At 35.5% G+C, this 24,557-nt stretch overlaps 1 protein-coding gene across 21 annotated transcripts in view; it reads right to left on the bottom strand.

Moving 5' to 3' along the window:
* The window catches only part of GPHN (gephyrin), a 689,448-nt gene that overhangs the window by 277,180 nt on the left and 387,711 nt on the right, over positions 1-24,557 (bottom strand). The window lies entirely within an intron of this gene.

The following is a 24,557-nucleotide window of genomic DNA, read 5'->3' as shown; positions in this document are numbered from 1 at the left end:
TGGTTAGTATGGCAAATTGGAAAAAATGTACTGAATGTGGAATCAGAATAAATTACCTACTTTTGAGGAATCTGACGAAGGCTAATTACCTATTTTGTTTAACTTCAGCTTCTGAATTTAGAAAATATATAAAATTACATTTTATACAATTGTAAGAGTTTGAGATAGTGCATTAAAAATGCCTAGTGATATTTATGCTCAAAAGTCTAACACAAAAAGTACTTAAGATTTATATCTGAGCTCTTGCTTCTCAAGAAGTGTGTAAGTTTTAAAGTAAAACAAGATTTTTCACAAGTGAATGGCAGAAGGAAAGAGGTTGGAGAACTCATTCATTAATAGACCCATTGATAATTGCAGGCATTTTAAGCTAGAAAGGTCTTTCAGAGATAATTGTCAATTTCCAGGCCATATTTAAACTAGTTAGTTAAGAAACAAAAAATGGAAAAGCAGTAGAAGACTGGTGTCAAGAATCAAAGGCCTAGATTTTCATATGAGAGATGGAATTATGCTGTCACTAAATGGTTGTGTTACTTTGATTTGGTAACATTATCTCATTTTCATCATTTGAAAACAAAGAGATTATGCTATGTTTCAAATTTAAAGTAATGTAAGAATATTCTTCCCCAAATGTCTTATGATTGAATTTTTCTTAACTTACTCTCTGAAGTAACCTAAAATGGTCTTATATTCTATTACTTTTTCTTCTTGTCCTATTTACAATCTGAAAGAGAAGATTGCCATTTATTTACAACTTTCCATATATCTGAAAATGTTTACTGAATCACCTGCTGGCCTTTTTCTTACTAGAAAAACTATTCATTGTTTCATTAAAAACTTTAAGGGTATTTCCAAATCTTTAATCTTAATGACATTTCTTCAAAATCTGTTTTAGTTTTGGCATTCAGAATTTTTTTCAAGTACTTTGGTGACAAAATGGCACTGGGTAATTATATAGTTCTTAACATGTTCATATTTACTTAGGAATCTTGTTTTTCTTTCCAAACTAAAATTGTAGTTTTTTGTCAATATGATAGCTAATTATAACATCACCAGTAATATGATTGGAATGTCATCAATATTAAGTTCTCTATTCTCATATAAGCAGATCTAGCAATTTATTGAATAAATCTAAAATTTTAACTAAGAGCACAATAATCCCTCATAGAATACAAGATTAGCTACATCAGGAAGTTTGTAGCACCTTTCCTCCTAAATACTAGAAATATTACCATAAAAATTACTGCATATTATCCTCCCAACATTTCTATGAAGGAAGGACAAATACAGTTACCTACAAAATATGGAAAAATAATTTGAACTACAAAGAATTTGACTGATACACGCATCTGGGATCTTTGTAATTTTATACAGTAAGTTTATTTCATCTTGTGTTTACTAATGTCTATGACCTTATCCTTACTGATATCATTGTGACAATTTTATCACATATTGTGAAATGTGTTGGATTTTATTTTCCAAACAGTTGTAACTCCCTCCATCAGAAAGTTAGTGGCAAGTGAAACTTAGTTAATTCTTTTTATTCCAATTTTTGGCATCATAACCAGGCTTTTTATATCTCCAATGATACTTCACTTGCTCTAGGTTGATACCCTAGTAGCAGTGCTAATATAACCAACAGTTATATATAGACCACTATTTTTCTGTGTGTGTGTGTATGTATGCATATGTGATATAATTAAAGGTTTTGCAATATAGCCAGGAGATTGCACTTTTTTTTCCCATCAATTTTTTTGCCTTTTATTTTGGCAAAACATTAGATCAGAGATTTTTTTATTCTTTGTCATTTTCCTGATCTCTTTGAAGTGTTTAAAAATAAATTTTGAGATATACTTTTTCATCTATAGAATGTCCACAGTCACTGCAAGAAAGTACTTCACCTCTATATAATGCTTATGATTAATAAAGTACTTTTACAAACATTATCTCATTCAATAATTTAAAAACTCTATGCACCAAAGTTTTAGCATATTCCAATATTTATCAAACAGTTAAAGATCTGTATTAAGTATTATGGAATAAATGCAACTCAAATCCTTAAGAAGTTTATAACTGTAAAATATGGAACATTAAAGCATATAAATAATTACAACACAAGACAGTAAATTGATATAAAGTACCATGGGTTAAAAAAAAGCAGTACATTTCTAGTTGAGGGCATGAGGTAAGGCTTTATAAAAAATGAAGCATTTGAGTGGCTTTATAAAGAAAAACATTTCAACAGATAAGAAAGTGTAGGGGGAAGGGCAAGAAAAAGAGGGCAGTTTGGTCAGGCGTGGTGGCTGACTACTGTAATCCCAGTACTTTGGAGGGCTGAGGTGGGCGGTTCGCCTGAGGTCAGTAGTTTGAGACCAGCCTAGACAATATGGTGAAATCCCATCTCTACTAAAAATACAAAAATTAGCTGGGCATGGTGGCAGGCGTCTGTAATCCCAGCTGCTTGGGAGGCTGAGGTAGGAGAATTGCTTGAACTCAGGAGGTGGAGGATGCAGTGAGCTGAGATTGCACCATTGCACTCTAGCCTGGGTGAGAAGAGCGAGACTTCGTCTCACCAAAAAAAAAAAAAAAAAAAAAAAGGCCGTTTAGGAGAAGGGGAAAAATAATGCAAAAGCACAGTTATAAAAAATCATCAAGTGCATTTTGAGTGTACTGTCTCCCACCTGGCAAGTAACTACTTGCTTACTTATAGAGGAGTAACGTGAGGTAAGAAGGACCAGCGGAAAGATGTTGCTATCTGATAAATTAGTATTTTTCAATTTGTGGTCTCTGGACCAGAAACATATACATCACATAAGAACTTGTTAGAAAGGCAAAATTTCCCATATTACCCCTATCCCTTCTCTCTGTGGCTGATCTATTGCATAAGAAACTACGAGGGTGTGGTCCAGTAATCTGTATCTTAACAAGTTCTCTAGTTGACCGTAATCCATGGAAAAGCTTGATTCATAAAAGTTTGTGCCTTTTGTATATGTATGTGTGCATATATGTTTATGTACATATATATGCATATATACATACCCACATACATAAAGCCATATATATACATATGTGTGTGGGTACTGAATTACAATGTGAAGTACATTTCTTACTGTGGCTTATGGTCAAAAATATTTGAAAGCTACTGTTCTAGGGTATATAGCTAGAAGTAGATTTTATGAGTCACAGGAATAAGGAGATGTGCAGTTTTACTGTATAAAAGGAAGTAATTTTCCATAGTGTTTGTACCAATTTACATTTCCATCAACACACTGTTGCTGCCTCTCCTGACAATGCTAGATGTCAGGGTTTTTCTTTTTTAATGTCTTTTGACCAAATAGATGACAGATAAGTGATAAAGCAACTACAATAAAATGTTTAATAGTAGAATCTAGGTAGACTCTTTAAAGTATTTATGTAAAATTCTCTCAATTTGATATATGTTTGAAATTTTTCATAATAAAAAGGTTGAGATAAAGTTGTCCTTTTTTTTTGAGATGGAGTCTTGCTCTGTCGCCCAGGTTAAACTGTAGTTGTGCTATCCTTGCTCACTGCAACTTCCGCCTTCTGGGTTCAAGTGATTCTCCTGCCTCAGCCTCCTGAGTAGCTGGTATTATAGGCACCTGATACCGTGTCTGGCTAATTTTTGTATTTTTAGTAGAGACAGGGTTTCACCATCTTGGCCAGGCTGGTCTCAAACTCCTGACCTCATGATCCACCCACCTCGGCCTCCCAAAGTGCTGGGAATACAGGCATGAGTCACCACACCTGAACTAAAGTTGTTTCTTTAATTGAAATTTTAAACTTAAATCTAAACACTTTATTGTTCATTTATGTATTGGCTTATTATTCCTGTTGTACAGTTAGTGTATTTCCATCTCTTAGTACAGGGTGCCCCCAAATTATAAACTTCTACAGGGTCAATTCTATATAGAACCTATTGTATAGCACCTAATACAGTATCTTGACCATTTAGACAGTTAAAAATCCATTTTGATCAAACGAGGAATGCTCAGATACTTGTGTTACAGTTACAATCTCTCCATCATGAAATAAATAGTAAATATGAAATAAACCCTGAAATTTGGTCCTTTTAAAAAATATATACCTTGGGTTTACAGGACAGCAACTGATGTATCTTGATCTTGTATCCAACAAACTTGACGAACTCTTCCATTACTTCTAAAAGACTACTGATTTTTTAATAGTTCCCATGTAGTAATCATGAAGTTCTGTTTTGTCCTTTTCAAAGCTTGTATCATTTATTTCTTTTACTTTGTACAATACTGGACAGAATTATACTTGGACTCTGTCTTATTCCTAACTTTAAAGAGAATACTAAGAATATCTAATTATTAACTATATTTGCTTAGTCAAATTAAAGAGGTTACCTTCTAATCATTGCTTGTGAAGAGCTGTTATTTGTAAAAGGGTGTGGAATTTTATTAAATGCATTTTCTGCATCAATTGAGAAGGTCATGTGACTTTTCTCCCTTAATCTGTTAATGTGGTGATTCATGTTAATCTGTTAACCATCTATGTATCCTTGAAATAAATCCATTTTTATCTTGATGTATATGTTTAAAAATATACTTTTAGATTTGATATGGTAGTATCTTATTTTTGAAGTTTTCACATCTATGTTCACAATAAATATTAACCTACATTTTCCCTTTTTTCTACTATGATTTTCTAGTTTTGTAATAAGATTATCCCAGACTCATAACATGAATTGGGAAATGTTTACTTTTTACTACTCTCAGGAACAATTTAGTGCAGGAACAGAAAACCACATACTGCATGTTCTCACTTATAAGTGGGAGCTAAACATTTTGGACATAAAGATGGAAATAATAGACACTGGGGACTACCAAGGTACAAGACAGGGAGCAGGGAAAGGGCTGAAAAACAACCTTTTGTGTACTATGCTCATTACCTAGGTGATGAGATCATTTGTACCACAAACCTCAGCATCATGAGATATACCCATGTAACAACCTGTACATGTACCCATGAATCTAAAAGTTGAGATTATTAAAAAAAAAAATACAAAAAAAGCAAAACAAGCCAGAGAAAACACTGGAATGAATATAACTAATCCTCCAATGCAAAGACATGTATATACATCCAAAAGAAACAATAGTAAAAAGAAACCATGATCTCTTCCCAAGTGGACAAAGCAAGGAAACAGTAACTACTCCTAATGAAACAGCAATATGTAAACTCCCTAATCGAGAACTCAAAATAGTGGTTTTAAGAAAATTCAGTGATCTCCAAGATAATACAGAAAAGTAATTCAGAAATTTATCATAGAAGTTTAACGAAGAGATTGAAATAATTAAAAACCAAACATTAACCTTGGAACTGAGACATACATTTGTTCAACTGAAAAATTCATTAGAGGCTCTCAATAGTAGAATGGATCAAGCAGAGGAAAGAATCAGTGAGCTCAAAGATAGGCTACTGGAAAATACACAGAGAACAAAAAAGCAAAAAGCATAAAGAGCAATGAATATCACCTGTAAGATGTAAAAAAATTACCTCAAAACAGCAAATCTAGAAATTATTTTATTGATGTTCAAGAGGGAATTGAGGGAGAACAAGGAGTAGAAAGCTTATTCAAAGAAATAATAATAAAACTTTCCAAATCTTGAGAAGGATATCAATATCCAGGTATAGGAAGGTTGGAGAACACCAAACAGATATGACCCAAATAAGACTACTCCCAGGCATACAATAATCAAACAATTAAAGGTAATGAATAGAGAATCCTAAAAGCAACAAGAGAAAAGAAGCAAGCAACATATAAAAGAGCTCTAACTTGTTTGGCAACAAACTTCTCCACAGAAACCATATAGGCCAGGAGGGAGCAGAACAATATTTTCAAAGTGCTCAAAAAATAAGACAAAAAAACAAAAAAGACCTTCCAAGAATACTGTATCTAGCAAAGTTACCTTGCAAATATGAGAGATAAAATGTTTCCCAGACAAACATAAGCTAAGAGAATTGATCAAAACCAGACCCATCCTGAAATGCTAAACAGAGTTCTTCATTCTGAATAAACAACACTTACATGCAAAAAAAAAAAAAAGAAAAAGAAAAAAAAAAATTAAAGGTATAAAACCCACATCAAAATTAAGTACATAAACAAACCCAGAATACTCTAATACTATAATTGTGGCATGGTATTGTCCAATCATAATTCCAATATGAAGCCCAATAGACAAATATATCAAAAACAATAAGAACTACAACAACCTGTTAAGAGACAGGTAATATAAAATATGCAAATTGAGACAACTAAGAGTATAAATGTGGGGAGGATGGAATTAAAGTGTAAAAGATTTTTTTCATCTTTTCAGTTTCTATTATTTTCTGTAATCTAAGATAAGCTGTCATCTTTTTAAAATAACTTGTTATATCTATAAGATATTTTTTATAAGCCTCATGGTAACCACAATGCAAATACCTACAATAAATTAACTAAAAATAAAAAGCAACAAATTAAAAGATACAATCAAAGAAAATCACTTAAACCACAAATGAAGAAAGGAGTTACAAAACAACCAGAAAACAAATGACAAATGGCAGGAATGTCTTACTTATCAGTAATAACATTTAATATAAATTAACTCACTTCTCCAAGAAAAAGACACAGAGTGACTAAATGGATAAAGAAACAAGACTCAACTATATGTTACCTACAAGAAACCCACTTCACTTCTAAAGACCCATATAGACTGAAAGTGAAGGGGTGAAAAATGATATTTCCATGGAACTGGGGCCAAAACAGAACAGGAGTACTTATACTTAAATAAAATGGACAACAAATCAACAACTGTAAAAATAGACAAAGGAGGACATTACATAATGATAAAGGGGTCAATTCAGCAAAATGATATAACAATTATAAATATCTATCCACCCACGACTGGAGCTGCCAAGTATAGAAAGTGAACATTAATAGATCTTATGGGAGAGATAGACTGCAATACAATAATAGTAGGAGACTTTAACATTCCACTCTCAGTAGTGGACAGATCACCTAAACAGAAAATCAACAAAGAAACATCCAAGTTAAACTACACACTAGACCTAATATGCCTAACTGACATTTACAAATCATTTAACCCAACTGCTGCAGAATACACATTGTTTCAGGTTATGGAACATTCTTCAGAATAGACAATATTTGAAACCACAAAACAAGTTGAAACAAATTTAAGAAAGTAAAAATCATATCAATTATCTTTTCTGGTCACAATGGAATAAAACTAGAAATCAATAACAAGAGGAAACTGGGAAAGTACAGAAATACATGGAAATCAAATAACATGATCCCGAATGAAAGAAACTAAAAAGGAAATTTTAAAAATTATTAAAACAAATGAAAACGGAAACACAACATACCAAAATTTATGGGATACGGCCAAATCAGTACTGAGAGAGAAGCTTATAGCAATAAATGCTATATAGAAAATAGAAAGATTCCAAATAAACATCATAATGGTGAACAGAAAAGAACTACAAAAGAACAAACCAAAACTCAAATTGGTAGAAGAAAAGAAATAAGAAAGATCATTGAGACTTAAAAAAATCACTACAGAATATCAACAAAAAAACTGTTTTTTTATAAAAAGATAAACAAAATTAACAAACGTTTGGCTGGACTAAGAAAACGAAAAAGGAATGATAACCAACTGACACCACAGAAATGTACAGAATCAGTAGAGACTATTACGAACCAACAAATTGTAAAACACAGAAGAAAAGAATAAATTCCTGGACACACACAAACTACCAAGATTGAACCTAGAAGAAATAGAAAAAATAAAACAAGTAACAATATCAAAGCTGTAATAAAAACTCTCCCATCAAAGAAAACCCCAGAGCCTGACTTTTTAACTGCTGAATTCTATCAAAAATTTAGAGAAGAAATACTACAAATTCTGATCAAACTTAAAAAAAAAAATTGAAGAGGAGGGAATACTTTCAAGTAATTCTATGAGGCCAGCATCACTGACACCAAAACCAAAAAAGATACAACAAAAAAAGATACCCAGTACACATTCTTCAATGAATATAGATGCAAATGTTCTCAACAAAATATTAGTACACCAAGTTCAACAACACATTGAACAGATCATTCACCATGATCAGGTGGGATTTGTCCCAAGGATGGTTCAACATATGCAAATCAATAAATGTGATATGCTACATTAAGAGAACAAAGAATAAAAACCCTATGATTATTTCAATATGTTGAAAAATCATTCAATAAAATTCAACATGCCTTTATGATAAAAACCCTCATCAAACTGAGTATAGAAAGAATGTACCTCAAAATAATAAAGCCCATATGTAACAAACCCACAGCTACTAGCATACTGAACAGGGAAAAAAAAAAAAATGAAGGCCTTTCCTCTAAAATCTGGAACAAAACAAGGATACTCACTGTCACCACTTTTATTCAATATAGTACTAGAAGTCCCGGCCAGAGCAATTAGGCAGGAGAAAGAAACAAAGGGCATTCAAATTGGAAATGAAGAAGTGAAAGTAGCCTTCTTTGCAGAAGACATGATCTTATAGTTAGAAAAATCTAGAGACCCGACCAAAAACTGTTAGAACTAATAAACAAATTCAGTGTATTTATAGGTTACAAAATCAACATACAAAAATCAGTAGCATTTCTATATACTAATAGTGAACAATCTGAAAAAGAAATGAAGAAAGCAATATTATTTATAATAGCTCCAAAGATACAAAATTACTAGCAATCGATTCAACCAAAGAAGTGAAAGATCTATACAAGAAAAACCATAAAATATTGATGAAGAAAACTGAAGAGGACTAAAAAATGTTAAGATATTCTATGCTCAAGATAGGAAAAATATTGTTAAAATGACCATACTAACCAATGTATTCTAGACATTCAATGGAATCTCTATCAAAATATCAATGATATTTTCCACAGATAAACGAAAAACAATACTAAAAGTCATATGGAACCACAAAAGAGCCTAGTAGCCAAAGCAATCCTGAGCAAAAAAATCAAAGCTGGAGGTACCACATCACATGACCTGATTCAAAAATACACTACAAAGCTATAGTAACCAAATCAGCATGGTACCAGCATCAAACAGATACACCAGACCAATGGAAGATGATAAGGAACCCACATAAACATTCATGTATTTATCACCAAGTCATGTTTCAGAAAGGTGTCAAAAACACATAATGGGGAAAGGCCTGTCTCTTCAATTAATGATGCTGAGAAAACTTGATATCCACTTGCAGAGGAATGAAATTAGACACCTACCTTCCCCTATCTTTTACCATATACAAAAATTAAATGATATTGGATCCAAGATGGCTGAGAAGGAGCAGCTCTGGATTGCAGCTCCCAGTGAGCTTGTGGAGGGTGAGTGGTTGCCGCATTTCCAGACAGATTGTTACTGCCCACAGACCAGGAGATTTCCGGGCAGAGGAGTGCCATGGGTCTCCAGCACAGCTGTTTTGACTGGCACAGTGGCTCTCAGCTCAAAAAATGCACATGGGTATGGGCAAAACAACCAGCTAGCATCAAAATGGCAGGATCAAATTCACACATAACAATATTAACCCTAAATGTAAATGGGCTAAACACCCCAATCAAAAGACACAGACTGGCAAATTGGATAAAAAGTCAAAATCCATCGGTGTGCTGTATCCAGGAAACTCATCTGACATGAAAGGATACACAAAGGCTCAAAATAAAGGGATGGAGGAAGATTTACCAAGCAAATGGAGAGCAAAAAAAAGCAGGGGTTGCAATCCTAGTCTCTGTTAAAATAGACTTTAAACCAACAAAGAACAAAAGAAACAAAGATGGACATTATATAATGGTAAAAGGATCAATGCAACAAGAAGAGCTAATGATCCTAAATATAGACGTACCAATACAGGAGCACCCAGATACATAAAGCAAGTTCTTAATGACGTATAACGAGACTTAGACTCCCATACGATAATAGTTGGAGACTTTAACACTCCACTGTCAATATCAGACAGATCAACGAGACAGAAAATTAACAAGTATATCCAGGACTTGAACTCAGACCTGGACCAAGCAAACCTAACAGACATGTACAGAACTCTCTACCCCAAATCCACAGAATATACATTCTTCTCAGCACATTCACATCTACTCTAAAATTGACCAGGTAATTCGAAGTAAATCACTCCTCAGCAAATGCAAAAGAACGGAAATCACAATAAACAGTCTCTCAGACCACAGTGCAATCAAGTTAGAACTCAAAATTCAGAAATTAACTCAGAACTGCACAGCTTCATGGAAATTGAACAACTGGCTCTTGAATGTTGACTGGATAAACAATGAAATGAAGGCAGAAATAAAGATATTCCTCGAAACCAATGAGAATGAAGACACATCATACCAGAATCTCTGGGACACATTTAAAGCAGTGTCTAGAGGAAAATATATAGCAATAAATGCCCACATGAGAAGCAAGGAAAGATCTAAAATGCACACTTTATCATCAAAATTGAAAGAGGTAGAGGAGCAAGATCAAAAAAATTCAAAAGCTGGCAGAAGGCAAGAAATAACTACGATCAGAGCAGAACTGAAGGCGATAGAGACACAAAAAACCCTTCAAAAAAATCTATAAATCCAGGAGCTGGTTTTTTGAAAAGATCACTAGATCACTAGCCAGATTAATAAAAGAGAGAAGAATCAAATAGATGCAATAAAAAATGATAAAGGGGATATCACCACAGATTCCACAGAAATACAAACCACCATCAGAGATTACTACAAACAACTCTATGCACATAAACCAGTAAACCTAGAAGAAATGGATGAATTCCTGGACACTTGCATCCTCCCAAGCCTAAACCAGGAAGAAGTCAAAACTCTGAATAGACCAACAACAAGGGCTGAAGTTGAGGCAGCAATTAATAGCCTACTCACCAAAAAAGGGCCAGGTCCACATGGGTTCAGAGCCGAATTCGACCAGACATACAAAGAGGAGCTGGTGGCACTCATTCTGAAACTATTCCAAACAGTCCAAAAAGAGGGAATCCTTCCCCAATCATTGTATGAGACCAACATCATACTGATACGAAAACCCGGCAGATACTCAACAAGAAAAGAAAACTTCAGGCCAATATCCATGATGAACATAGATGCAAAAATTTTCAATAAAATACTGGCACACTGACTGCAACAGCACATCAAAAAGCTTATCCATCAAGATCAAGTAGGTTTCATCCTGGGGATGAAAGTGTATAAACGTAATTTACCACACAAACAGAATCAAACACAAAAACCACATGATTATCTCAATAGATGCACAGAAGTCCTTTGAGAAAATTCAACAGCCCTTTATGCTAAAAACTCTCAATAAACTAGGTATTGATGGACCGTATCTCAAAATAATAAAAGCTATTTACAACAAACCAACAGCCAATATCATACTGTATGGGCAAAAACTGGAAGCATTCCCTTTGAAATCTGGCACTAGACAAGGATGCCCTCTCTCACCACTCCTAGTCAATACAGTATTAGAAGTACTAGCCAGAGCAATCAGGCAAGAAAAAGAAATAAAGCATATTCAATTAGGAAAGGAGGAAGTCAAATTTTCTCTATTTGCAGACAATATGATTGTATATTTAGAAGACCCCATTGTCTCAGCCCCAAATCTCCTGAAACTGATAAGCAACTTCAGTAAAGTCTGAGGATACAAAATCAATGTGCAAAAATCACAAGCATTCCTATACACCGATAACAGACTTAAAGAGAGCCAAATCAAGAACGAACTGCCATTCACAATTGCTACAAAGAGAATAAAATACCTAGGAATACAACTAACAAAGAATGTAAAGGATCTCTTCAAGGAGAACTACAAACCACTGCTCAACGAAATAAGGGAGCACAAACAGATGGAGAAACATTCCATGCTCATGGTTAGAAAGAGTCAATATCATTAAAATGGCCACACTGCCCAAAGATTCAATGCTATCTCCATCAAGCTACCAATGACCTTCTTCACAGAACTGGAAAAACCACTTTAAACTTCATATGGAACCAAAAGAGAGCCCACATAGCCAAGTCAATTCTAAGCAAAAAGAACAAAGCTGGAGGCATCACACTATCTGACTTCAAACTATACTACAAGGCTACAGTAATCAAAACAGCATGGTACTGGTGCCAAAACAGAGATATAGACCAATGGAACAGAACAGAGGCCTCAGAGGCAACGCCACACATGTACAGCCATCTGATCTTTCACAAACTTGACAAAAACAAGCAATGGGGAAAGAATTCCCTGTTTAATAAATGGTGTTGGGATAATTGGCTAGCCATGTGCAGAAAGCAGAAACTGGATCCCTTCCTGACACCTTACACTAAAATTAACTCCAGATGGATTAAAGACTTACACATAAGACCTAACACCATAAAAACCCTAGAAGAAAACCTAGGCAAAACCATTTAGGACACAGGCATAGGCAAGAACTTTATGACTAAAACACCAAAAGTATTGGCAACATAAGCCAAAATAGACAAAAGGGACCTAATTAAACTCCAGAGCTTCTGCACAGGAAAAGAAACAATCTTTAGAGTGAATCGGCAACAAACAGAATGGGAAAAAATTTTTGCAATCTATCCATCTGACAAAGGGCTAATATCAAGAATCTACAAAGAACTAAAACAGATTTACAAGAAAAAAACAAGCCCATTCAAAAGTGGGCGAAGGATATGAACAGACACTTTACAAAAGAAGACATATATGAGGCCAAGAAACATATGAAAAAATGCTCATCACTGGTCATCACTGGTCATTAGAGAAATGCAAATCAAAACTACATTGAGATACCATCTCATGCCAGTTAGAATGATGATCATTAAAAATCTGGAGACAACAGATGCTGGAGAGGATGTGGAGAAATAGGAACACTTTTACACTGTTGGTGGGAGTGTAAATTAGTTCAACCATTGTGGAAGACAGTGTGGTGCTTCCTCAAGGACCTAGAAATAGAAATTCCATTTGACCCAGCAATCCCCTTACTGGGTACATATACAAAGGATTATAAATCATTCTATTATAAGGACACATGCACACGAATATTCACTGCAGCATTGTTTACAATAGCAAAGACTTGGAACCAACTCAAATGCCCATTGATGATAGACTGGACAGGGAAAATGTGGCACATATACACCATAGAATACTATGCAGCCATAAAAAACGATGAGTTCGTGTCCTTTGTAGGGACATGGTGAAACTGAAAACCATCATTCTCAGCAAACTGACACAAGAACAGAAAATCAAACACTGCATGTTCTCAGTCATAGGTGGGTGTTGAACAATAACACATGGACACAGGGAGGGGAGCATCACACACTGGGATCTGTGGGGGGGAACTAGGGGAGGGACAGCGGGGGGTAAGGAGTTGGGGAGGGATAACATGGGGAGAAATATCAGATATAGGTGATTGGGAGGAAGGCAGCAAATCACATTGCCATGTAAGTACCAATGCAACAATCTTGCATGTTCTTCACATGTACCCCAAAACCTAAAACACAATAAAATATATATTAAAGAAAAAAAATCAAATGAAAATAAAGACTTAAACCCAAGACCTAAAACTATGAAACTACTAGAAGAAAACAGTGAGGAAATGCTCCAGGACATTTGTCCAGGTAAAGATTGTTGTCTAACACTTCAAAACCACAAGTAACAAAAGCAAAAACAGACAAATGAGATTATATAAAACTGAAAAGCTTCTGCACAGCAAAGGACACAATCAGCAAAACAAAGAGACAACCTGTAGAATGGAAGAAAATATTTTCAAACTACCTATCTGATAAAGTGTTAATAACCAGAATATCTAAGGAGCTCAGATAGCTTGATAGCAATAGAAAACAAAAAGAAGAACAAAAATCAAACAAACAAAAAACACCAACAAAAAACAACAAAGAATTCTATTTAAAAATAAGCAAAATACATGAATAGACATGTCTCAAAAGAAGACATACAAATGCCCAACACCACCAATCATCAGATAGATGCAAAACAAAACTACAATTAGCTATCATTTTACTCAGTTAAAATAGCATTTTATCAAAAAGTCAGGCAGTAACACATGCTGGTAAGGATTTGGAAAACAGGAAATGTATGTATGCTGTTGGTGGGAAAGTAAATCAGTATAGACACTATGGAGATCAGTATGGAATTTCCTTGTAAAACCAAAAATAGAATTACCATACAACCCAGCAATCGCACTACTGGGTGTATCCAAAAGAAAGGAAATCAATATATCAAAAAGACATCTGCACTCCCACATTTACTGCAGCACTACTCACAATGGCCAAAATATGGATTCAACCTAAGTACTAGTGAACAAACAAATGGATAAAGAAAATGCAGTATCTATACACAATGCAACATTATTCATTGATTAAAAAATGAAATCCTGTCATTTGTAGGAACATGGATGAAGCTGAAAGTCAGTGTGTTAAGTGAAATAAGGTAAGAACAGAAAGACAAATGTCACACATTCTCCTTCACAATGTGGGGGCTAAAGAAGTGAATCTCATGAGCATAGGTAATAGATTGGGTGTTACCAGGGGCCAGGAAGGGTAGTGGGGAGGAAGGAAAGATGAGAAGTTGATTAAAAGGTACATATAAGGTTTGATAGAAGAAATAAGACCTAGTGGTAGATAGATTAAAAGAAAAAGAAAGAAAAATCTCAAAAAAAGGATACATTACGATGAATAAAAATGCATATCAAATTCATAGAATGCACCAAAATCAGTGCCCCTAAAGTTGACATTAGAAAAGTCTCAAATCAGTAACAAGCTCCTACCTCACAAACTAGAGATAAAGAGCAAAGTAAACCCCAAACAAACAGATGGGATGAAATAATAAAGAACAGAGAACAATGAAATTTGGAGTAGAAAAATAGAAAAAGTCAATGAAGCAAAAAGGTGGCTCTTTGAAAAGATAAATAAAATGTAAATATCTTAAAGACTGAAAAAAAGATGGAAATTGCCAATATAAGGAATGAAACAGGCATATTAATACAGATACTGAAGACAAGAACATAATAAGAGAATACTAGGAGTAATTCTGTATACATAAATTAGACAACTTGATGAGATAGACAAATTTCCCAATAAGCACAAAATACCACATTAACCAATAGAAAACAGATAACTTAAATAGCCCTGTTACTTTTAAGAAAATTCAATTTACAGTGAAAAAAATGTAGAAAAATAAAGCTCTAGGTCAGATGGTTTCACTAGTAAATTTTATAAAATGTTTAAATAAAAAATACATTTTACATAAACTCTTCCAGAGAGTAAAAGTGGAGGGAATACTTCACAACTCATTTTATGAAGGTAGTATTAACTTGATACCAAAATCACATGACGATAGTATAAAAAAGAAAAATATACACCAGTATCTCTTATGAATATAGATATTAAAATCCTTAACAAAAAATTAGCACTTAGATGTCAGGAAGAAGTTAAAAAACTATATACTAGGTCCAAATGGGTTTACTCCAAAAATTCAAGACCAGCTCACTATTTGAACATAAACATATTAGCAATCTAAGAAGAAAAAGTAGATCATGCAATCATACTAATTAATGCAGAAAATTCACTGGCAACACTAAACACTGATCCATGATAAAAACTCTCAAAAAAAAATAGAAATTGGGGGATGGACTTCTTTAATTTGAAAAAGAGCTTTTATAAAAAATGTACAACACACTTAATGGTGAAATATTGAATTATTTCTCTCCAAGATCAGGAAAAAAGCAAGGATTTCCATTTTCACCATGGCTATTCAAAATAGTACTGGAAGTTTTAGCTAGGGCAACAGGCAAGAAAAAGAATAAAAGGCATACAGATCACAAAGAAAGAAATAAAACTTCCCCTATTTTCAGATGACGAGATTGTCTATATAGAAAATTCCAAAGAATAAAACAAAATCTGCAAACAAAAAACCAAAAACCAAAAATAAAAAATGCCCTACCAGAATAGTACTAGTAATTAAGCAAGGTTGCAGAATATAAAATCGACATCTAAGAATTGTATTTCTATATATATTAGCAATGAACACGACATGCACATCTAAGTGAAAAATAAAGTACCATTTACAATAACTGAAAACACAATACTTAAGTGTAAATGTGACAAAACATATTCAGACTGTATATGCTGAAAACTGCAATAAAAGAAATCAAGGGGAATCTAAAGGAAGAGACATACTGTATTAATGGAGGCTCAACATGGAAAAGATGTCAATTCTATCCAAATTTACATCCAGGTTTAATATAATTCCTATTAAAATCCCAGCAATTTCTTTTGTAGATATAGACAAGCTTATTCTATAATTTATATGAAAAACAAAAGGAACCAAAATAGTTACAAATTTTGAAAAAACAACTAACGTGGGAGAAATCTGTCTATGTAATTTCAAGACTTATTGTTTAGCTACAGTAGTAAAGATTCTATGGTACTGACAGAGGGACAGACAAATAGAACAGAACAGAGAAACCAGAAATAGAACTAAACAAACAGGCCACATTAATTTTCAACACAGGTACAAAAGCCATTCAACAAAGGAAAGGTAGCTTTTTTAACAAATAGCTCTGGATCAAGTGGACATTCATATGCAAAACAAAACAAAACAAAACAAAAACCTCAACCTAAACTTCACACCTTAGAAAAAAATCAACTCAAATGGACTTAAAATGTAAAACTATAAAAGTTTTAGGAAAAACACAGGAGAAAGTCTTTGGATCTTTGCCTAGGTGAAGGGTGCTTAGACTTTACATCAAAAAACACAACTGCTGAAAGAAAAAGATGATAAATTGGACCTAATAGAAATTAAGCAGTTTTGCTCTGTGAATGACACTGTGAAGAGGAAAAAAATGTATAGACTGGGAGAAAATACTTGCAATCAACATATCTGATGAAGAACTGGTATCTAGAATACATACAAACTCTCAAAAATCAGTGATAAAAAAACCAAACAATACATTCAGAAAATGGGCAAAAGACCTCGACAGGTGCTCAAAATTATTAGTCATTAAGGAAATGCAAATTAAAACTATTTGCAAAAGTATCAAAATGGCTAAAATAAAAATACTGACAACTCCAAACACTGGCAAGGACGTGGAAACACTCATTTATTGCTGGTGTAATTGTAAAATGATACAGTTACTCTGGATAATAATTTGAGAGTTTATTTAAACAGGAAAGCTGCAACTGCCACAGAACCTAGATACTGCATCATTCATTGTAATGTTCATCACTACCACAAAGTGTAAACAAGCCAGATGTCCTTCAACAGAAAATGGTTGAACAAGCTGTGGTGCATATATAGTACAGAATACTACTCAACAGTAAAATGCAAGGAATTACTGATCCATGTAACAATTTAGTCAAATCTCCAAGAAATTATGCTAAATGGAAAAAGTCAATACCAAAAGGCTACATACTGTATGGTTCTAATTATACTCATTCTTGAAATGACAAAATATTGAACTAGAGAATAGAATAGTGGTTGCCAGAGTTTAGGAAAGGAGGTCTGGGTGACAGACAGGTGGTATGGCAATAAAAGGGCAAGAGTAAAAAAAAGTGCCATGAATCTCAGCACTGCTGTTTCAGCCAGCTCAGTGGGTCGCCACCGGGGAAAGCACCAGATCCCAGTGCATTTTCAGCAGAGAGGAGAGTTGACCTTTCAACTAAAAGAAAAAAAAAGGCTCTGAGGCAGGGAACCAGGTGATCAGGCTCGGCTGGTCCCACCCCCACAAAAATAAAAAAACAGCAATTGGAAACGCTCTGGGTTGAGAGCTTCAAAGCAAGCACAGCTGAACCTGGGATGGTCCAGCTCTGTGGAGGAGGGGCGTCTGCCATTACCTAGGCACTCCACCACTACGGAGGTAGTCTGCCTTTGCTGATTCAGCCCACCATTGCTGAGGCAACCCACCAGTACAGAGAGAGTCCACCATGGCTGAGGTAGTTCTAACTACACCCATATAAACAGGACTGCAGGGAAGTTCACACGGCAGCTGGGCAGAGCCCACAGCAGCTCAGCAAAGCCTCTACAGGCAGACAGTGACTAGCCTGCCTCCTTGCTGGGCAGGGCAGCCCTGTAAAAAAGGCAGCAGCATAATGGAAATTCCTAAATAAAGCCCTAACACCCCGGGACAGAGCACCTGGGGAAAAAAAAGGGGTGTGTGAGTTCAGCTGCAGCAGACTTAAACATACCTGCCCAGCAGCTCTGAATGAACAACGGAGCTCACAGCTCAACATTTGAGCTCCTATAAAGGACAGACTGTCTCCTCAAGCAGCTCCCTGACTCCCGTATATCCAAAGAGTCACCTAATAAAGGGGAGATTAGACTGACATTTCGTGGGCATCCTTCTGGGACAAAGATAGCAGAAGAAGAAACTGGTAGCAACCCTTACTGTTCTGCAGCTGCTGCAGGTGACCCCAGGCAAGCAGGGCCTGGTGTGAACCTCAGCAGTCCTACAGCAGAGGGGCCAGATTGTTAGAAGGAAAACTAAGCAACAGAAATAACTTCATCATCAGCAAAGTAGACGTCCACTCAGAGACCCAATCTGAAAGCCAGCAACTACAAAGACCACAGGTGGATAAGTCCACAAAGATGGGAAGAAACAAGCACAAAAAGGATGAAAACACCCAAAACCAGAACACCTCTCCTCCTACAAAGGATCACAACTCCTCACCAGCAAGGGAACAAGGCTGGATGGAGAATGAGTGTGATGAAATGACAGAATCAGGCTTCAGAAGGTGGGTAATAAGAAACTTCTGTGAGGTAAAAGAACATGTTCTTACCCAATGCAAAGAAACCAAGAACCTTGAAAAAAGATTTGACGAAATGCTAACGAGAATGGACAACTTAGACAGGAATATAAATGAATTGATGGAGCTAAAAAACACAACACGAGAACCTCGCAAAGCATGCAGAAGTTTCAAAAGTCGAGTTGACCAAGCAGAAGAAAAGATATCACAGGTCGAAGATCAGCTCAATGAAATAAAACAAGAGGGCAAAATTAGAGAAAACAGGGTAAAAAGGAATGAACAAAGTCAACAAGAAATAGGGGACTATGTGAAAAGACCTAATCTACGTTTTATAGGTGTACCTGAATGTGATGAAGAGAATGAATCCAAGCTGGAAAATACTCTTCAGGATATTATCCAGGAAAACTTCCCCAACCTAGCAAGGCAGGCCAATATTCAAGTCTAGGAATTACAATTGAACACCACAAAGATATTCCTCAAGAAAAGCAACGCCAAGGCACGTAATCGTCAGATTCACCAGGGTTGAAATGAAGGAAAAAATGCTAAGGGCAGCCAGAGAGAAAGGTTCGGTTACCCACAAAGGGAAGCCTATCAGACTTACAGCAGATCTCTCAGCAGAAACCCTACAGGCCAGAAGAGAGTGGGGGCCAATATTCAACATCCTTAAAGAAAAGAACTTTCAACCCAGAATTTCATATCCAGCCAAACTAAGCTTCATAAGTGAAGGAAAAATGAAATCCTTTGTGAACAACAAGTACTCAGAGATTTCATCACCACCAGGCTTATCTTACAAGAGCTCCTGAAAGAGGCACTACACATAGAAAGGAACAATCAGTACCAGCCACTCCAAAAACATACCAAATGGTAAAAAGCATCAACACAATGAAGAATCTGCATCAACTGAAGGGCAAAACAGCCAGCTAGCATCATAATGGCAGGATCAAATTCACACATAACAATATTAACCCTAAATGTAAATGGACTAAATGCATCAATCAAAAGACACAGACTGGCAAATTGGATAAAAAGCCAAAACTCATCAGTGTGCTGTATCCAGGAAACCCATCTCACATGCAAGGATACACAAAGGTTCAAAATAAAGGGATGGAGGAAGATTTGCCAAGCAAATGGAGAGCAAAAAAAAGCAGGAGTTGCAATTCTCGTCTCTGATAAAATAGACTTTAAAGCAACAAAGATCAAAAGAGACAAAGAAGGACATTACATAATGGTAAAAGGATCAATGCAATAAGAAGAGCTAGCGATCCTAAATATATATTCACCCAATACAGGAGCAGCCAGATACATAAGGCAAGTTCTTAATGACTTACAAAGAGACTTAGACTCCCACACAATAATAGGGAGACTTAACACCCCATTGTCAATATTAGACAAATCAATGAGACAGAAAATTAACAAGGATATCCAGGACTTGATCTCGGACCTGGAAGAAGCAAACGTAATAGACATTTCAGAACTCTCCACCCCAAATACACAGAATATACATTCTTCTCAGCACCACATCACACCTACTCTAAAATTGACCACATAATTGGAAGTAAATCACTCCTCAGCAAATGCAAAAGAATGGAAATCATAAAAAACAGTCTCTCAGACCACAATGCAATCAAGTTAGAACTCTGAATTCAGAAACCAACCCAGAACCACACAGTTTCATGGAAACTGAACAATTGGCTCTTCAATGTTGACTGGATAAACAATGAAATGAAGGCAGAAATAAAGATGTTCTTCGAAACCAATGAGAACGAAGACACAACATACCAGAATCTCTGGGACACATTTAAAGCAGTCTCTAGAGGAAAATATATAGCAATAAGTGCCCACAAGAGAAGCAAGGAGAGATCTAAAATTGACACCCTATCGTTAAAATTGAAAGAGCTAGAGGAGCAAGATCAAAAAAACTCAAAACCTAGCAGAAGACAAGAAATAACTAAGATCAGAGTAGAACTGAAGGAGATAGAGACACAAAAAACCCTTCAAAAAAATCAATAAATCCAGGAGCTAGTTTTTCAAAAAGGTCAACAAAATAGACAGACCATTAGCCAGATTAATAAAAAAGAAAGAGAATAATCATATAGATGCAATAAAAAACGATAAAGGGGATATCACCACAGATTCCACAGAAATTCAAACCATCATCAGAGATTATTACAAGCAACTCTATGCACATAAACTAGTAAACCTGGAAGAAATGGATAAATTCCTGGACACTTGCCTCCTCCCAAGCCTAAACCAGGAAGAAGCCGAAACCCTGAATAGATCGATAAGGTCTGAAGTCGAGGCAGCAATTAAAAGCCTACCACCCAAAAAAAGCCCAGATCCAGATGGGTTCACAGCCGAATTCTACCAGACATACAAAGAGGAACTGGTACCCTTCCTTCTCAAACTATTCCAAATAATCCAAAAAGAGGGAATTCTTCCCAAATCATTTTATGAGACCAACATAATCCTGATACCAAAACCCGGCAGATACTCAACAAGAAAAGAAAACTTCAGGCCAATATCCATGATGAACATAGATGCAAAAATCTTCAATAAAATAATGGCAAGCCAATTGCAACAGCACATCAAAAAGCTTATCCACCATGATCAAGTAGGATTCATCCCGGGGATGCAAGGCTGGTTCAACATACGCAAGTCTATAAACGTAATTCACCACATAAACAGAATCAAAGACAAAAACCACATGATTATCTCAATTGACACAGAGAAGGCCTTTGACAAAATTCAACAGTCCTTTATGCTAAAAACCCTCAATAAACTAGGTATTGATGGACCGTATCTCAAAATAATAAAAGCTATTTACAACAAACCAACAGCCAATATCATACTGAATGGGCAAAAACTGGAAGCATTCCCTTTGCAATCTGGCACTAGACAAGGATGCCCTCTTTCACCACTCCTATTCAATATAATACTGGAAGTTCTAGCCAGAGCAATCAGGCAAGAAAAAGAAATAAAGCGTATTCAAATAGGAAAGGAGGAAGTCAAATTGTCTCTATTTGCAGATGACATGATTGTATATCTAAAAGACCCCATCGTCTCAGCCCAAAATCTCCTGAAACTGATAAGCAACTTCAGTAAAGTCTGAGGATACAAAATCAATGTGCAAAAATCACAAGCATTCGTATACACCAATAACAGACTTAAAGAGAGCCAAATCAAGAACGAACTGCCATTCACAATTGCTACAGAAAGAATAAAATACCCAGGAATACAACTAACAAGGAATGTAAAGGACCTCTTCAAGGAGAACCACAAACCACTGCTCAACGAAATAAGAGAGGACACAAACAGATGAAGAAACATCCCATGTTCATGGTTAGGAAGAATCAATATCGTGAAAATGGCCATACTCCCCAAAGTAATTTAAAGATTCAACGCTATCCCCATCAAGCTACCAATGAACTTCACAGAACTGGAAAAAACCACCTTAAACTTCATATAGAACGAAAAGAGAGCCTGCATAGCCAAGTCAATTCTAAGCAAAAAGAACAAAGTGGGAGGCATCACACTACTGGACTTCAAACTATACTACAAGGCTACAGTAATCAAAACAGCATGGTACTGGTACCAAAACAGAGATATAGACCAATGGAACAGAACAGAGGCCTCGGAGGCAACACAACATATCTACAACCATCCGATCTTTAACAAGCCTGACAAAAACAAGTAATGGGGAAAAGATTCCCTGTTTAATAAATGGTGTTGGGATAATAGGCTAGCCATGTGCAGAAAGCAGAAACTGCATCCCTTCCTGACACCTTACACTAAAATTAACCCAGATGGATTAAAGACTTAAACATAAGACCTAACACCATAAAAACTATAGAAGAAACTCTAGGCAAAACCATTCAGTACATAGCCGTAGGCAAGGACTTCATGAACAAACCACCAAAAGCATTGGCAACAAAAGCCAAAATAGACAAATGGGACCTGATCAAACTCCATAGCTTCTGCACGGCAAAAGAAACAGTCATTAGAGTGAATCGGCAACCAATAGAACGGGAAAAAATTTTTGCAGTTTACCCATCTGAAAATGGGCTGATATCCAGCATTTACAAAGAACTAAAGCAGATTTACAAGAAAAAAACAAACAAGCCCATTAAAAAGTGGGTGAAGGATATGAACAGTCATTTTACAAAAGAAGACATACATGAGGCCAACAAACATATGAAAAAATGCTCATCATCACTGGTCATTAGAGAAATGCAAATCAAAACTACATTGAGATACCATCTCACACCAGTTACAATGGCGATCATTAAAAATTCTGGAGACAACAGATGTTGGAGAGGATGTGGAGAAAAAGGAACACTTTTACACTGTTGATGGGAGTGTAAATTAGTTCAGCCATTGTGGAAGACAGTGTGGCGATTCCTCAAGGACCTAGAAATAGAAATTCTATTTGACCCAGCAATCCCATTACTGGGTATATATTCAAAGGATTATAAATCATTCTACTATAAGGACACATGCACACGAATGTTCATTGCAGCACAGTTTACAATAGCAAAGACCTGGAACCAACCCAAATGCCCATCGATGATAGACTGGACGGGGAAAATGTGGCACATATACACCATGGAATATTATGCAGCCATCAAAAATGATGAGTTCGTGTCCTCTGTAGGGACATGGTTGAACCTGGAAACCATCATTCTCAGCAAACTGACACAAGAACAGAAAATCAAACACTGCATGTTCTCACTCATAGGCGGGTGTTGAACAATGAGAACACATGGACACAGGGAGGGAAGCACTACACACTAGGGTCTGTTGGGGGGAAATAGGGGAGGGGACAGCCTGGGATGGGGAGTAGGGGAGAGATATCATGGGGAGAAATGCCAGATATAGGTGAACGTGAGGAAGGCAGCAAATCACACTGCCACGTATGTACCTATGCGACAATCTTGCATGTTCTTCACATGTACCCCAAAACCTAAAATACAATAATAAATATATATATATATATATAGGGCAAGAGTACAGCCACTATAGAGAGCTGTGTGGAATTTCCTCATAAAACTAGAAATTGAATTCCCATATGATCCAGCAACTGCACTACTGGTTATATATCCAAAAGAAACGAAATCAATATATCACAAAGACATCTGTACTCCCACATTTTGTGCAGCACTATTCACAATAGGCAAAATATGGAGTCAACTGAAATACCCATGAACAAATGAAAGAATGAACAAATTGTTCTGTCTCGATGGCATGAACGTTAATATCCGATTGTAATTTTCTACTGTAGTTTTTTAAGATGTTACCACTTGAAAAAACTGGTAAAGGGTACATAGGACTTCTCTGTATCATTTCTTACAATTACATGCTAACCTACAATCATATTACAATTTTAAAAGTTTAATACATTTTTTTGAAAATTTACTAATTTTTCAGATATAAATATAAAATTTTCATATGTATCAGGTGAACCTGTTTTTCAGATAAACATGAAGGTATACATATTTATCAAGTTTGAATATGAGAAGCTAAGCAGTGTTCTATGAGAGAAATTTTAAGTGGAAGATGTTCTGGGAGTTTGTATTAAAAATTTATTTTTTAAACCAACTTATCAGCTTTCTACTTGTCTTTGGTTTTTCTGTTTCTTATTTTCTCCCTCATTTCTTGTCTAATTTTAAGTATTTTTCTAATTTATTTTCTCCTTCTATTTCTGGAAGTTATATACTCTGTC

This window comes from Aotus nancymaae, unplaced genomic scaffold (genome assembly GCF_030222135.1).
Source record: "Aotus nancymaae isolate 86718 unplaced genomic scaffold, 86718_ANA_hifiasm-v0.15.2.pri h1tg000011l, whole genome shotgun sequence".
Taxonomy (NCBI): Eukaryota; Metazoa; Chordata; class Mammalia; order Primates; family Aotidae; genus Aotus; species Aotus nancymaae.
The sequence above is the reverse complement of the archived record's forward strand: the minus strand, read 5'-3'. Positions and strand labels throughout refer to the sequence as shown.